Source organism: Orcinus orca, chromosome 2 (assembly GCF_937001465.1).
Source record: "Orcinus orca chromosome 2, mOrcOrc1.1, whole genome shotgun sequence".
NCBI lineage: Eukaryota > Metazoa > Chordata > Mammalia > Artiodactyla > Delphinidae > Orcinus > Orcinus orca.
This window is the reverse complement of record NC_064560.1, coordinates 151,644,666-151,661,636: the sequence shown is the minus strand read 5'-3', so window position 1 is coordinate 151,661,636 and position 16,971 is coordinate 151,644,666. Positions and strand designations below refer to the sequence as shown.

Here is a 16,971-nt window from a genome sequence, read left to right as displayed (position 1 = left end):
TCCCTTGTGTGTTATTTGTTGTTTTTCCCTTGCTGCTTTTAATATGTTTTCTTTGTATTTAATTTTTGACAGTTTGATTAATATGTGTCTTGGCGTATTTCTCCTTGGATTTATCCTGTATGGGACTCTCTGTGCTTCCTGGACTTGATTAACTATTTCCTTTCCCATATTAGGGAAGTTTTCAACTATAATCTCTTCAAATATTTTCTCAGTCCCTTTCTTTTTCTCTTCTTCTTCTGGAACCCCTATAATTCGAATGTTGGTGCATTTAATGTTGTCCCAGAGGTCTCTGAGACTGTCCTCAGTTCTTTTCATTCTTTTTTCTTTATTCTGCTCTGCAGTAGTTATTTCCACTATTTTATCTTCCAGGTCACTTATCCGTTCTTCTGCCTCAGTTATTCTGCTATTGATCCCATCTAGAGTACTTTTAATTTCATTTATTGTGTTGTTCATCGTTGCCTGTTTCATCTTTAGTTCTTCTAGGTCCTTGTTAACTGATTCTTGCATTTTGTCCATTCTATTGTCCATTCTATCTCCAAGATTTCGGATCAACCTTACTATCATTATTCTGAATTCTTTTTCCGGTAGACTGCCTATTTCCTCTTCATTTGTTAGGTCTGGTGGGTTTTTATCTTGCTCCTTCATCTGCTGTGTGTTTTTCTGTCTTTTCATTTTGCTTATCTTACTGTGTTTGTGGTCTCCTTTTTTGCAGGCTGAAGGTTCGTAGTTCCTGTTGTTTTTTGTGTCTGTCCCCAGTGGCTAAGGTTGGTTCAGTGGGTTGTGTCGGCTTCCTGGTGGAGGGTACTAGTGCCTGTGTTCTGGTGGATGAGGCTGGATCTTGTCTTTCTGGTGGGCAGGTCCACGTCTGGTGGTGTGTTTTGGGGTGTCTGTAGACTTATTATGATTTTGGGCAGCCTCTCTGCTAATGGGTGGGGTTGTGTTTGTGTCTTGCTAGTTGTTTGGCATAGGATGTCCAGCACTGTAGCTTGCTGGTCGTTGAGTGAAGCTGGGTGCTGGCGTTGAGATGGAGATCTCTCGGAGATTTTTGCTGTTTGATATTATGTGCAGCTGGGAGGCCTCTTGTGGACCAGTGTCCTGAAGTTGGCTCTCCCACCTCAGAGGCACAGCACTGACTCCTGGCTGCAGCACCAAGAGCCTTTCATCCACAGGGCTCCTTAATTTGGGATGATTCGTTGACTATTCAGGTATTCCACAGATGCAGGGTATATCAAGTTGATTGTGGAGCTTTAATCCACTGCTTCTGAGGCTGCTGGGAGAGATTTCCCTTTCTCTTCTTTGTTCTCACAGCTCCCAGGGGCTCAGCTTTGGATTTGGCCCCGCCTGTGCATGTAGGTCGCCGGAGGGCGTCTGTTCTTTGCTCAGACAGGACGGGGTTAAAGGAGCCGCTGATTCGGAGGCTCTGGCTCACTCCTATACAGCTTTTATTGTATGCAGATGTTCTCACTAGAGACTGGCAGATCTGACCCCTCCAAGTTCATTGCTAATGTATGTAGGTGTTGGGAGTTTATGGAAACTGGTTGTCAATTGGAGGACAAAGGAAGCATTCCCTTGCCCACAATGATAGAAACCAAACAAAACCCGTTATCATCCTCCCTCCCTATTTGTTCGACAAGTGGAGACCTGTTTGATTTTATTTTTACAAGATAACATTCTAACTGCAAATAGTAACAGACTGTTTTGTTTGTTTATTAGAGGATTTTTTTGGCTTAACTCAGAGTGTGTTTGTCTAGAAAGATTGTTCCTGCTGTGTAGTGAACTCCTAAGAAATAAAGCTGCCATGCTCATACTTCAAGAACAAAAGAAGCAGAAATCAACAAGCTGGCCCTTTACCTTTTTAAAAATACCCAGTTTGCAAGGAGATTAAGCTCATACCATCATCTGTCAGTGCTCTAAACGCCCTTACACATACCCTGCCACACACCTTACTCTAGAAAATAAAATATCATAGAACAGGAGGAGGCTGAATAAATGATTTTATAATGCACATTGATAAATATATTCTGTTGCTTTCTTTGCCACTTAATTTTTTTTTTTGCGGTACGCGGGCCTCTCACTGTTGTGGCCTCTCCCGTTGCGGAGCACAGGCTCCGGACGCGCAGGCTCAGCGGCCATGGCTCACGGGCCCAGCCGCTCCGTGGCATGTGGGATCTTCCCGCACCGGGCCACGAACCCGCGTCCCCTGCATCGGCAGGCGGACTCTCAACCATTGTGCCACCAGGGAACCCCTTTGCCACTTAATTTTATTTCCAGCAAAAATGATTTATAGGTAGACAACTATGTTACATATAGTTATTATCAAATATTCAAACCACACTAGAAAGTAGTACTTTTTACATGCAATAAAAATTTAATGGGCCAGGCTCGTATCTTTCATTCTTATTTTTTTAATGTTTTAATTCACCTTTTTGTTTGGCAGGATTGATGTTTTAGGCCACAAATTTGTTTTCAACAGGCATATTTTCTTGCTAATTATTAATCTTCTTTGTTACTTATTAACTTTAAAAAGCACTGTAGTAAAAATGCTTTGGTGTAAAATTGCCCTGTTGAAAAATCTTTGAACTCCATTTCTCTTTTTGTTAGAATAATGTAAGGTGAGTTTCTGAACCAACTGACACTATCAACCAAACCAAAAACCTAAAAACCAATCTAATCATTTATTTTATAACTATCATACGTTGCTGCATGAATATTTGGCCGTGTCATTGTTAATTCTCATTTTGATCTCGTTTGTACTATTGCTTCTTTCCTAGTACTTTTCATATACTTTATTAGTCAGTAAAACAGTTTAAGCCTCCGCTGTGTACATCCACATCCTGGGATGGGTCTTGAGAGGAATCCACAAGAGATCTCAGCCCAGGTCTCTGGCCAGAGGACCAGGCTGGCACGTTCAGTTCTGTCCATGTTTTCTGTTGCCGACCTAAAATAAATTAACTTCACCTCTTCACCTGTAACTCCAGGTTTTTTGATACTCCTCCCCTCTTCTAGCCATCCCCAAAACTAAGCCATTAGCCAGGGTGTCTACCACGGGGTTCTTGGCATTTGGAGAAAATGTGGGATCAAGGCAGCTTTTCTTTACCAAACGAGAGTGTTCTTCCACTCCTGGTTCCCAAACCAACAAATCAGCCACTGAAGACGCGGCACCGTGTGGTGGCTGCTGGTTCAATGCATATACCCTTGAAGGGCCGGGGTACAGATCCCACCATTCCATTAGGCTGGCTGGTTGTAGATGATGAGGTAGGTAGTAGAACCAGTGGATCCCATGGCCGTGTGCTAACTGTCATGCCTCCTTTGCTGTAAAATGGGCCCCTGGTCTGATGTTGTGTGGACTCCCATGCCAGTAAAGCCCTCGGATTGTGGTGCTGGCGGAAGAGGCACAACCCATATCTAGAGTTAGTATCCATTTCAGTACGCACAATCTCTACCCGCTCCAAGTAACAGCTGGTTTCCTTAAAGGACAGTGCAGATCGGTGCCTCAGTATCTGTTTTCTTCTATTGGCAGGTTGGATACTCAGCAGCAACAGTATCCAGATCAGCCTTGGGGAGAGAAAGCCAGTGCTGTTGGGCCACGTATAACCACCATCCCTGCAGCTGTGGCCACTCTGTTCATAGGTCAATTACACAAGGGTTGGGGCGGCCAAAGACAAAGCAGCCTGACCCCTGAAAAGACATCCTCTGCCTGGTTGCTCAGTACTTCCTCTGCAGTCGATGCTCTTTTGGTGGGTATTAATATGAAGCCCAAAGATCCTCAAGCTCTGTGCTCACTCCCACAAGTACAGTTTATGCCTCTTCTCCAAATGATCTTTCAGTCTCGCTCCATCTGGACTCTTAATCAACTAGATGAGCTACGTGCCCCTGCCCACAGGTCCATGCATGTCTCAGGTCCTTTCTTCCTCTGTACAGAGTGAACCATCCAATGCACTGCTTGAAGCTCTGCTCAGGGGGAGGATTCCCTTTCACCATGTCCTTCGAGGCTCTGCCAGGTGGGGCTATAAGTATATCGGCAGTCCGTCTTCAACTAGGTGACAGGGGAGAATAGGCCACCTATTATTTGTAACTTGCTTGTTCCCTCCAGACCTGCTTAAACCGGATAACAAATGGATACTTTCCATAGTATAGTGGATTGCTGTTGCATCCATGCGGTCTTACGACAGTGGATCTCTATCACCCAGTTCACAGTGGGCAGCTCTGGATCACATAGCTGCTTGATGTCCCATGGTCAGGTGCTCAGTCTCTACTAGGGCTCAGTGACATGTCAGGAGCTGGATACCTCTAGCATGATTGGATATACAGAGTCATATGGCCTGAGTGGTAGTGTAGCTTTGACCCACTGTAAAGTTCTGTCTTGCTTTGGGTCCTACTCAATAGTGGCAGCCTTCCAAATCGCCTGGTAAATTAAACAGAGCAGTGTTCCCAAGGACTATATACGCTGCCTCCAAGATCGAAAGAGAACCACTAAGTGCCATGCCCCCTTTTCAGTGGCGGAGGATACAAGGTGCAACAATTTGTCCTTTCCTTTCGAGGGGATGTCTCAGCCTGCCCCAGGCCATCGGACCCCTAGAACATTACCCGCATGCCATACCTCAGAGGGTTTTCTCCCATGCTCTGGCAGACATGTGTCTTAATTGGGCATTCAGAGTACTTGTCATTTCCTGCTCACGCAGGGGGTCCGATTAGCTTGGTGTTCTCAATGAAGTGGACCAGCTTGGTATTCTGTGGAGTGTCAAGATGATCAGGGTCCCTGTGGGCTTTTTGTAACAGGGAAGAGAGGAGTTAACCTAGGCCTTGAGCAAGACAGTGAATGTGAACTGTTATCCAGTCCACAAAAAGTGAACTGTTTGATCCTCCATACTGATAGGGATTTGAAAGAATACATTTATCAGATTAGTAGTTCCATGTCAAGGACCAGGGACTGTGTAGATCTGCTCCAGGAGAGATAACCATACCTGGCTCAGTAGCTGCAACGGGAGCTATGATTTGGTTGAGTTTAGAGTCGTCTCCCAGGTGAACTGAGTAGGGGTATGATGGGGAGCACCAATCCTGCATCCTTTAAATCTTTGATGGTGGTACTAATCTCATCAGTTACTCCTGGGATGTGGTTTTGCTCCTGATTTACTGTTTTGGCCAGGGTCATGTTGTGGGCTGTGCAATTTCAGGCGCTTCTGTTTGGCCCTTTCTGCCATATTGGTTCTTATTCACAAATCATGGAACCAATGTGTATCCATCCCAATTATTCACTTGGGAGTAGAGGAAGTAATCTCAAAAGTGGATCCATGGACCCTTTAGGCCCACTGTGTGGCATTACTCTAACGTGGGGCCATGATAGCTTTTTGGGTCCCCAGATATCAGTGCCACCTCGGACTTTGTAGCCACAGCTCTTGAAAGGTCTGGGTATTTCCCTTTCCTCAGCTACTCTGGTAAATGGCTACAGTTTGCTTTGGGAAAGGATTGAGGAGTATTGTGGTAGCATTGCAGGATCCTTTGGCAAGGTGACTCAATCAACAGCACTTTTTGGTCTACAAACTTGACTTAGATCTAGAAACTGGGTGAGGACTGCAGTTTTCTAACAGTTGACATCAACTTTCTGCTTGCCATGTCTCCATTTCTTCTGGTAAGACAAACCTAGTAACACCTGCCAGCTGCCCTTCTATTTTACCTATAAGAACTCCATGGTGAGTTCCTATCTGTGCATCAGCACAGATTTCTGGGAAATAAGGCAGCTGGCCTTACTTCCCATAATGGTCTCTATGTACATCTTGCCACTGTCAGCACCTGGTCTCAGCCACTCCAGAATCTTATCACTCCCATTGGAACCAGAGAGCCTAATTCCATGGTAGCATCTCTAGCCTACAAATGACAAGCCTGTCCACCCAGCCTACAAAGGACAGGCACCACTGAGCTTCTCAAAGATGCTGGTGATCTCCTTCCCTGTGCCTTCCTTACTGCTTTAGTGCAGGGAATATTCTCCTGACCTCCCAAGGAAAGATAATGAGGATGTGGGTTTTGCAGTGTCACCTAATAGGTCCACTCTAACATTTCCACCTCCTTGATTTCCCAGACCCCTTCCTCAATACTCTGCTGAGGCAGTTCCAGCATCTCCATCTTACCTATTGAAAGGCCAAGTTTCAAATACCAGCAGCATATTAAAGATTGTCTCCAGCTGTCATTGTCAGGAAATAAGTCCCAAGTTACAGGAGAGTGCTTCATGTCAACGAACCCTCCTCCCCGCATCCAGCTGTATATTTCACTACTTTCATTGTCCAACACCCTCAAGATTACTGCTGTTACATATGAGCCAGGTCTTGAGTTCTTTGAGTACACTTATTTCCTCCTGGAGCAAGAGCCGTGCTGCCCTGCTCAGGTGCTGCTATAACCTCATCCTAGTTACAGGTCTGTGTGCCCTGGGAGGAGGTGGGGATAGAATCTAAGGAGGATGCACATCATCTTCTTAAAGAGGCACTTTCCTCAGTGAGGTATTTTCAGGGTCTCTGTGTGAGAGGAAGTGTTTCACTTGGGCAAAAGGGCAGAAGTTGCTTCTCCCAGCCCAGAGGGTTTGGGGAAATTTGAGAGTTTAAGAGTCTCAGGCTCATCCTCCTAAATGTCCGTATTCCAGATCTCAGCGTCCCTCTCATTACTCACCAGAGCCCTCACGTTGGCCTAAGAGACCTGCTGAGGCTGGACGTCGTCTCCTTTGTATCTCTGCTACTCTTATTAAACTCCTGAGCCTGGTTTTAGCACCTTGTGTCTGCAGGAGATAAATGTCTCTCTAAATACTGCCTTAGAGGCCTTCTGATTCCTGCAGTTGACCGGTGGCTAACCCAAACCCGTCATTCTTCTGTCTTCTCTTTTCAACAACATAAAGGTGTTCACAAAAGTCAGCTCACTCAATAATCCCTGTCGTCACCACTGCCCCACACCACGCATGTGCACTGCCATTGCATGAGCCAAACCTGCACCTCATTCAAAGCCAGCCTAATGGAATCTTAGTGATTGTGTTGCTGCAGCTCCCCAGGGCTTCTCTTACCCCACTTACCACCAGCAGAGGGGTCCTTGTTGCCATCCGCCTGGCGATCAATCCAGTTCCAGAATCCCATTCTGAAGATCCACTGGCTAGAGTCACTTCTGGTACCACCTGTCTTAGCCTGTGTATCTCCCAGAAAGTAAAGTCTGAGACAAAGGATTTCTGTTCCAGTATCCCATCTAGGACACCACATTACATTTAGTTGTCATGTGTCCCTAGGCTTCCCTTGGCTGTGACACTTTCAGACTGTCCATGTGTTTGATGGCCGTGACACTTTTGAGGAGTACTCGTCAGGTATTTTGTAGGCTGTCCCCTATTGGAATTTGTCTGGTGTTTTTTTCATGGCTAGACTGGGGTTATGGGTTTGGGGAAGGAAGACTGAATCACATCAAGTGTACATACTGTCACTATTGATGTTGATCTTAATCACCTGGTTGAGAATCACCTGTTTGACTGTCTTCTCGCTATAAAGTTACTCCTATTCGGTTTCTCCACACTGTACTCTTCTGGAAGGAAGTCACCATATGCAGCCCACACTTAAGGAGTGGGGAGTTAGGTTCTCCTCCTTGATGACAGAGTATTTACATAAATTATTTGGATTTCTCTTACATAGATTTATTTATTCTCTCCATTCGTTCATTCATTCAGTATTGACCTATGGATATTTGTGTCCCTTTGACGTACCCCCGTCGATGCAGGGTTTGTTTTTGTTTTTGTTTTAGCACTGTCCTTTCTGGCACTGCAAGATACTTCCCGCCCTGTATGGAATCCTCCATTTTCTTTAAGGAGCCCTAGTTCCTTTTATTGGAGGATGGTATTAGGAACTAAGATCTGAACACTAGGAGTACTTGTTGCTACTGGATGTGGTTGTTTCTAGGCCCTCGCAGCTGAGGAAGCAAGGTAATGTATGTGTGCGTACTAACCTGTGTATATACACTTAGCTATAGTTATTCCTATTTGTATCTGTATCTGTCTTAAACTAAACATGACTTTATACTGGTGCCTCCAACTCTAGTCCATGCATAGATTGGATCATGAGTTACACTAGCCTCCTCTCCTTGCTTAGATGTAAAGTCCCACGCTAACAGGGAGAACCTGGCTTCCCTATCCGACATTCATTTACTTCATTGTTCCATTCCAACATACATGTATAGCATTATCAGAATTGCTAATTCCTATTCCCATGGGAAACAGCTTTATCAACAAGAGTATAATGCTTATGTGTAGTTCCTTTGGACTTCTGTCTTACACTGTCTACCCATTTCCAAAGTTGCTTAGGTCAGCACTTCCTCCCCCAATCCTCTTCAGTGCGGTGGTTTCATTTGTAATACAGTTAGATTCTTTTGTCACATTCTGCATTCCCTAACCTCCTAAATGATTTTTTAAAATTTGCATACATTAAGGTTCAGTCTTTGTGCTGTAAAGTTCTATGTGTTTTGACAAATGTGTAATGTCACATATCCACCATTGCAGTATCACACAGCGTAGTTTCAGTGTCCTAAAAAATCCTGTGTGCTTCATCTGTTCAACCCTCTCACATATCCTTTGAACCCCTGGCAACCACTGACCTTTTTACTGTCTCCGTAGTTTTGCCTTTTCCAGGGTGTCATAAAATTGAAATCATACAGTATTTAGTCTTTTTAGACGGGCTTCTTTCACCTAACAATATGCATTTGTTTCATACATGCCTTTTCATGCCTTAATAGCTCACTTCTTTTTATCACTGAATAATATTCCATTTTATGGATATAGCACAATTTACCTATAGGGAGACAATTTGTTTGCTTCCAGTTTTTGGTAATTATAAACATTCGTGTTCAGGTTTTTGTGTGAATATAAGTTTTCAAATCATTTGGGTAAACACCTAGGAGTGGATGGCTGGACCTTATGGTGCAACTGTGTTTAGCTTTGTAAGGAACGGCCAAAGTGTCTTCCAAAGTGACTGTCCCATTTTGCATTTCCACCACCAATGAATGAGAGTTTGTATTGTTCAGTATCATCACTAGCATTTGGTGTTGTCAGCTTTTTTTAGGATTTAGCCATTCTAATAAGTGTGTAATGGTATCCCACTGTTTTTGTAATTTGCAATTCTCTAATGAAAAAAGATGTTGATCATCTTTTCATATATTTATTTCCCATCTATTTATTTTCTCTGGGGAGGTGTTTGCTCAGATATTTTGCCAATGTTTTTGGGGTATATTTTTTTTTTAACATCTTTATCGGAGTATAATTTCTTTACAATGGTGTGTTAGTTTCTGCTTTATAACAAAGTGAATCAGTTATACATATACATATGTTCCCATATCTCTTCCCTCTTGCGTCTCCCTCCCTCCCACCCTCCCTATCCCACCCCTCTAGGTGGGCACAAAGCACCGAGCTGATCTCCCTGTGCCATGTGGCTGCTTCCCACTAGCTATCTATTTTATGTTTGGTAGTGTATATATGTCCATGCCACTCTCTCACGTTGTCACAGCTTACCCTTCCCCCTCCCCATATCCTCAAGTCCATTCTCTAGTAGGTCTGTGTCTTTATTCCCGTCTTACCCCTAGGTTCTTCATGACCTTTTTTTTTTCCCCTTAGATTCCATATATATGTGTTAGCATACGGTATTTGTTTTTCTCTTTCTGACTTACTTCACTCTGTATGACAGACTCTAGGTCCATCCACCTCACTACAAATAACTCAATTTCGTATCTTTTTCTGGCTGAGTAATATTCCATTGTATATATGTGCCACATCTTCTTTATCCATTCATCTGATGATGGACACTTAGGTTGCTTCCATCTCCTGGCTATTGTAAATAGAGCTGCAATGAACATTTTGGTACATGACTCTTTTTGAATTATGGTTTTCTCAGGGTATATGCCCAGTTGTGGGATTGCTGGGTCGTATGGTAGTTCTATTTTTAGTTTTTTAAGGAACCTCCGTACTATTTTCCATAGTGGCTGTATCAATTTACATTCTCATCAGCAGTGCAAGAGGGTCCCCTTTTCTCCACACCTTCTCCAGCATTTATTGTTTGTAGATTTTTTGATGATGGCCATTCTGACCGGTGTGAGATGATACCTCATTGTAGTTTTGATTTGCATTTCTCTAATGATTAATGATGTTCAGCATTCTTTCATGCATTTGTTGGCAATCTGTATATCTTCTTTGGAGAAATGTCTATTTAGGTCTTCTGCCCATTTTTGGATATGGTTGTTTGTTTTTTTGTTATTGAGCTGCATGAGCTGCTTGTAAATTTTGGAGATTAATTCTTTGTCAGTTGCTTCATTTGGAAATATTTTCTCCCATTCTGAGGGTTGTCTTTTGGTCTTGTTTATGGTTTCCTTTGTTGTGCAAAAGCGTTTAAGTTTCATTAGATCCCACTTGTTTATTTTTGTTTTTATTTCCATTTCTCTAGGAGGTGGGTCAAAAAGATTTTGCTGTGATTTATGTCATAGAGTGTTCTGCCTATATTTTCCTCTAAGAGTTTGATAATTCCTGTCCTTACATTTAGGTTTTTAATTCATTTTGAGCTTATTTTTGTGTATGGTGTTAGGGAGTGTTCTAATCTCATACTTTTACGTGTACCCGTCCAGTTTTCCCAGCACCACTTATTGAAGAGGCTGTCTTTTCTCCACTGTATATTCTTGCCTCCTTTATCAAAGATAAGGTGACCATATGTGTGTGGGTTTATCTCTGGGCTTTCTATCCTGTTCCATTGATCTATATTTCTGTTTTTGTGTCAGTACCATACTGTCTTGATTACTTTAGCTTTGTAGTATAGTCTGAAGTCAGGGAGCCTGATTCCTCCAGCTCCGTTTTTCGTTCTCAAGATTGCTTTGGCTATTCGGGGTCTTTTGTGTTTCCATACAAATTGTGAAATTTTTTGTTCTAGTTCTGTGAAAAATGCCAGTGGTAGTTTGATAGGGATTGCATTGAATCTGTAGAGTCATTTTCACAATGTTGATTCTTCCAATCCAAGAACATGGGATATCTCTCCATCTATTTGTATCATCTTTAATTTTTTTCATCAGTGTCTTACAATTTTCTGCATACAGGTCTTTTGTCTCTTTAGGTAGGTTTATTCCCAGATATTTTATTCTTTTTGTTGCAGTGGTAAATGGGAGTGTTTTCTTAATTTCGTTTTCATATTTTTCATCATTAATGTATAGGAATGCCAGAGATTTCTGTGCATTAATTTTGTATCCTGCTACTTTAGCAAATTCATTGATTAGCTCTAGTAGTTTTCTGGTAGCATCTTGGGGATTCTCTATGTATAGTATCATGTCATCTGCAAACAGTGACAGCTTTATTTCTTCTTTTCCGATTTGGATTCCTTTTATTTCTTTTTCTTCTCTGATTGCTGTGGCTAAAACTTCCAAAACTATGTTGAATAAGAGTGGTGAGAGTGGGCAACCTTGTCTTGTTCCTGATCTTAGTGGAAATGCTTTCAGTTTTTCACCATTGAGGACGATGTTGGCTATGGGTTTGGCATATATGGCCTTTATTATGTTGAGGAAAGTTCCCTCTATGCCTACTTTCTGGAGGATTTTTATCATAAATGGGTGTTGAATTTTGTCAAAAGCTTTCTCTGCATTTATTGAGATGATCATATGGTTTCTCTCCTTAAGTTTGTTAATATGGTGTATCACGTTGATGGATTTGTGTATATTGAAGAATCCTTGCATTCCTGGAATAAACCCCACTTGATCATGGTGTATGATCCTTTTAATGTGCTGTTGGATTCTGTTTGCTAGTATTTTGTTGAGGATTTTTGCATCTATGTTCATCAGTGATATTGGCCTGTAGTTTTCTTTCTTTGTGACATCTTTGTCTGGTTTTGGTATCAGGGTGATGGTGGCCTCGTAGAATGAGTTTGGGAGTGTTCCTCTCTCTGCTATATTTTGGAAGAGTTTGAGAAGGATAGGTGTTAACTCTTCTCTAAATGTTTGATAGAATTCACCTGTGAAGTAATCTGGTCCTGGGCTTTTGTTTGTTGGAAGATTTTTAATCACAGTCTCAATTTCAGTGCTTGTGATTGGTCTGTTCATATTTTCTATTTCCTCCTGGTTCAGTCTTGGCAGGTTGTGCATTTCTAAGCATTTGTCCATTTCCTCCAGGTTGTCCATTTTATTGGCATAGAGTTGCTTGTAGTAATCTCTCACGATCTTTTGTATTTCTGCAGTGTCAGTTTTTACTTCTCCTTTTTCATTTCTAATTCTACTGATTTGAGTCCTCTCCCTTTTTTTCTTGATGAGACTGGCTAATGGTTTATCAATTTTGTTTATCTTCTCAAAGAACCAGCTTTTAGTTTTATCGGTCTTTGCTATCGTTTCCTTCATTTCTTTTTCATTTATTTCTGATCGGATCTTTATGATTTCTTTCCTTCTGCTAACCTGGGTTTTTTTTGTTCTTCTTTCTTTAATTGCTTTAGGTGCAAGGTTAGGTTGTTTATTTGAGATGTTTCCTGTTTCTTAATGTAGGATTGTATTACTATAAACTTCCCTCTTAGAACTGCTTTTCCTGCATGCCATAGGTTTTGGGTCATCGTTTCTCCATTGTCATTTGTTTCTACGTATTTTTTGATTTCCTCTTTGATTTCTTCAGTGATCACTTCGTTATTAAGTAGTGTATTGTTTAGCCTCCATGTGTTTGTATTTTTTTTTGTATTCTTTTTTTTTTCTTTTTTTGCGGTACGCGGGCCTCTAACTGTTGTGGCCTCTCTCATTGCGGAGCACAGCCTCCGAACACACAGGCCCAGCGGCCATGGCTCACAGGCCCAGCTGCTCCGCGGCATGTGGGATCCTCCCCGACTGAGGCACGAACCCATGTCCCCTGCATCGGCAGGTGGACTCTCAACCACTGAGCCACCAGGAAAGCCCCTGTTTGTATTTTGTACAGATCTTTTCCTGTAATTGTTATGTAGTCTCATAGCGTTATGGTCAGAAAAGATACTTGATACAATTTCAATTTTCTAAAATTTACCAAGGCTTGATTTGTGACCCAAGATATGATCTATCCTGGAGAATGTTCCATGAGCACTTGAGAAAAATGTGTATTCTGTTGGTTTTGGATGGAATGTCCTATAAATATCAATTAAGTCCATCTTGTTTAATGTATCATTTAAAGCTTGTGTTTCCTTATTTATTCTCATTTTGGATGATCTGTCCATTGGTGAAAGTGGGGTGTTAAAGTCCCCTACTATGAATGTGTTACTGTCGATTTCCCCTTTTATGGCTGTTAGTATTTGCCTTATGTATTGAGGTGCTCCTATGTTGGGTGCATAAATATTTACAATTGTTAAATCTTCTTCTTGGATTGATCCCTTGATCATTATGTAGTGTCCTTCTTTGTCTCTTCTAATAGTCTTTATTTTGAAGTCTATTTTGTCTGATATGAGAATTGCTACTCCAGCTTTCTTTTGGTTTCCATTTGCATGGAATATCTTTTTCCATCCCCTCACTTTCAGTCTGTATGTGTCCCTAGGTCTGAAGTGGGTGTCTTGTAGACAGCATATATATGGGTCTTGTTTTTGTGTCCATTCAGCCAGTCTGTGTCTTTTGGTGGGAGCATTTAATCCATTTACATTTAAGGTAATTATTGATATGTATGTTACTATTCCCATTTTGTTAATTGTTTTGGGTTTGTTATTGTAGGTCTTTTCCTTCTCTTGTGTTTCTTGCCTAGAGAAGTTCCTTTAGCATTTGTTGTAAAGCTAGTTTGGTGGTGCTGAACTCTCTCAGCTTTTGCTTGTCTGTAAAGGTTTTAATTTCTCCATCAAAACTGAATGAGATCCTTGCTGGGTAGAGTAATCTTGGTTGTAGGTTTTTCTCCTTCATCACTTTAAATATGTCCTGCCACTCCCTTCTGGCTTGCAGAGTTTCTGCTGAAAGATCAGCTGTTAACCTTATGGGGATTCCCTTGTGTGTTATTTGTTGTTTTTCCCTTGCTGCTTTTAATATGTTTTCTTTGTATTTAATTTTTGACAGTTTGATTAATATGTGTCTTGGCGTATTTCTCCTTGGATTTATCCTGTATGGGACTCTCTGTGCATCCTGGACTTGATTAACTATTTCCTTTCCCATATTAGGGAAGTTTTCAACTATAATCTCTTCAAATATTTTCTCAGTCCCTTTCTTTTTCTCTTCTTCTTCTGGGACCCCTATAATTCGAATGTTGGTGCATTTAATGTTGTCCCAGAGGTCTCTGAGACTGTCCTCAGTTCTTTTCATTCTTTATTCTGCTCTGCAGTAGTTATTTCCACTATTTTATCTTCCAGGTCACTTATCCATTCTTCTGCCTCAGTTGTTCTGCTATTGATCCCTTCTAGAGTTTTTTTTTTTTCCTTTGCAGTACATGGGCCTCTCACTGTTGTGGCCTCTCCTGTTGCAGAGCACAGGCTCCGGACGCACAGGCCTAGTGGCCATGGCTCACGGGCCCAGCCGCTCCATGGCATGTGGGATCCTCTTGGACCGGGGCACGAACCCGTGTCCCCTGCATCGGCAGGCGGACTCTCAACCACTGCGCCACCAGGGAAGCCCTAGAGTATTTTTAATTCATTTATTGTGTTGTTCATCATTGCTTGTTGCCTCTTTAGTTCTTCTAGGTCCTTTTAAAATGTTTCTTGCATTTTCTCTATTCTATTTCCAAGATTTTGGATCATCTTTGCTATCATTATTCTGAATTCTTTTTCAGGTAGACTGCCTGTTTCCTCTTCATTTGTTAGGTCTGGTGAGTTTTTATCTAGCTCCTTCATCTGCTGTGTGTTTTTCTGTCTTCTCATTTTGCTTATCTTACTGTGTTTGGGGTCTCCTTTTTGCAGGCTGCAGGTTCATAGTTCCCGTTGTTTTTGGTGTCTGCCCTAGTGGCTAAAGTTGGTTCAGTGGGTTGTGTAGGCTTCCTGGTGGAGGGGACTAATGCCTGTGTTCTGGTGGATTAGGCTGGATCTTGTCTTTCTGGTGGGCAGGTCCACATCTGGTGGTGTGTTTTGGGGTGTCTGTGGCCTTATTATGATTTTAGGTAGCCTCTCTGCTAATGGGTGGGGTTGTGTTCCTGTCTTTCTAGTTGTTTGGCATAGGGTGTCCAGCACTGTAGCTTGCTGGTCGTTGAGTGAAGCTGGGTGTTGGTGTTGAGATGGAGATCTCTGAGAGATTTTTGCTGTTTGATATTACGTGGTACTGGGAGGTCTCTTGTGGACCAGTGTCCTGAAGTTGGCTCTCCCACCTCTGAGTCACAGCACTGACTCCTGGCTGGAGCACCAAGAGCCTTTCATCCACACGGCTCAGAATAAAAGGGAGAAAAAGTAGAAAGAAAGAAAGAGAGAAAGAAAGAGGATAAAAGAAAATAAAATAAAGTAAGGTAAAATAAAATAAAGTTATTAAAATAAAAAAATAATTTTTAAGAAAAAAAATTTTTTTAAGTAAAAAATAAAAACCGACGGATAGAACCCTAGGACAAATGGTGAAAGCAAAGCTATACAGACAAAATCTCACACAGAAGCATACACATACACACTCACAAAAAGAGGAAAAGGGTAAAAATCATAAATCTTGTTCTCAAAGCCCACCTCCTCTATTTGGGATGATTCATTGTCTATTCAGGTATTCCACAGATGCAGGGTACATCAAGTTCATTGTGGAGCTTTAATCCGCTGCTCCTGAGGCTGCTGGGAGAGATTTCCCTTTCTCTTCTTTGTTCACACAGCTCCCGGGGCTCAGCTTTGGATTTGGCCCCGCCTCTGCATGTAGGTCGCTGGAGGACATCTGTTCTTCGCTCAGACAGGATGGGGTTAAAGGAGCAGCTGATTCGGGGTCTCTGGCTCACTGAGGCCGGGGGGAGGGGGGGCATGGAGTGCGCGGAAGCCTGTGGCGGCAGAGGTGGCATGACGTTGCACCAGCCAGAGGCGCGCCGTGCGTTCTCCCGGGGAAGTTGTCCCTGCATCACGGGACCCTCGCCGTGGCGGGCTGCACAGGCTCCCAGGAGGGGAGGTGTGGATAGTGACCTGTGTTTGCACACAGGCTTCTTGGTGCCAGCAGCAGTAGGGTATATTATTTTGATAAATTTTGCTAAAACTTTCCCCAAAAGTTGTAGCAGTTTGGACTCTAACCAGCCATGTGTGAGAAGATCCATTTCCCTGTACCCTGGGCAGCACTGGATGTTACCAATTTTGGAATGTTTGCCTATATGTTAGGAAAAAACGTCACATCAAGCTGTTGCTCTGATTTGCCTTTCTCTTACTACTAGTGAGATTAAGTATCTTTTCATGTCTCTCGATGGTTTATATTTCCTTTTCTGTGTGTTACCTATTTATAGCTTTTGCCCGTTTTTTCCACTAGGTTGTCTTTTTCCACATAGTACATAAAACTTCTTTGTAATATTAGAGCTATCTTAGAGCTATCATTCACTATTTGTCATAACTTTAACAAACATTTCCCTGCCAATTATTTGTCTTTTGACATGGTTTATAGTGCACTTGTTTTTTTTTTTTTTCCTCTTGCAAACCAACATTATTTTATTTTTTTATTATGGTAAAATATACATATCATAAAACTTACTGTTTTAACCACTTTTAAATGTACATTTCAGTGGCATTAAGTGGATTCACATTGGTATAGAACCATCAGTTCAACCATCTTCAGAACTTTTGTCATCTTCCCAACATTATTTTATTTTTATGTAGCTAAACTTACCTATCTTTTTTTTTTTCTTCTGGAACTCTTGTGTTGTTTTTAGGATGCTTTCTTCCCAAGCTATGGTCCTACAAAGTTCTCCTAAATTTTTTCTACTATTTATATTATTTTATATTAAAACGTTTAATATATTTATATTAAATGTTTGTAAATGTTTTAATATATGTAAAATTTATTCCTGTATATAGGGTGATGAGATATGGTTCTAATTTTCCTGATGAGTAGCCAGTTTTCCCAGAATCATCATTATTATTATTA

At 41.8% G+C, this 16,971-nt stretch overlaps 1 protein-coding gene and 1 long non-coding RNA gene across 3 annotated transcripts in view; both read left to right on the top strand.

The window, feature by feature from the left end:
• Positions 1-16,971, top strand: part of CDKL1 (cyclin dependent kinase like 1) — a 65,468-nt gene that overhangs the window by 14,697 nt on the left and 33,800 nt on the right. The gene's annotated exons all lie outside the window — the stretch shown is intronic.
• LOC125963567 (uncharacterized) lies at positions 795-15,418 on the top strand. The gene is made up of 2 exons (XR_007475707.1): positions 795-857; positions 14,991-15,418. It is a non-coding gene; the product is annotated as an uncharacterized LOC125963567 (long non-coding RNA).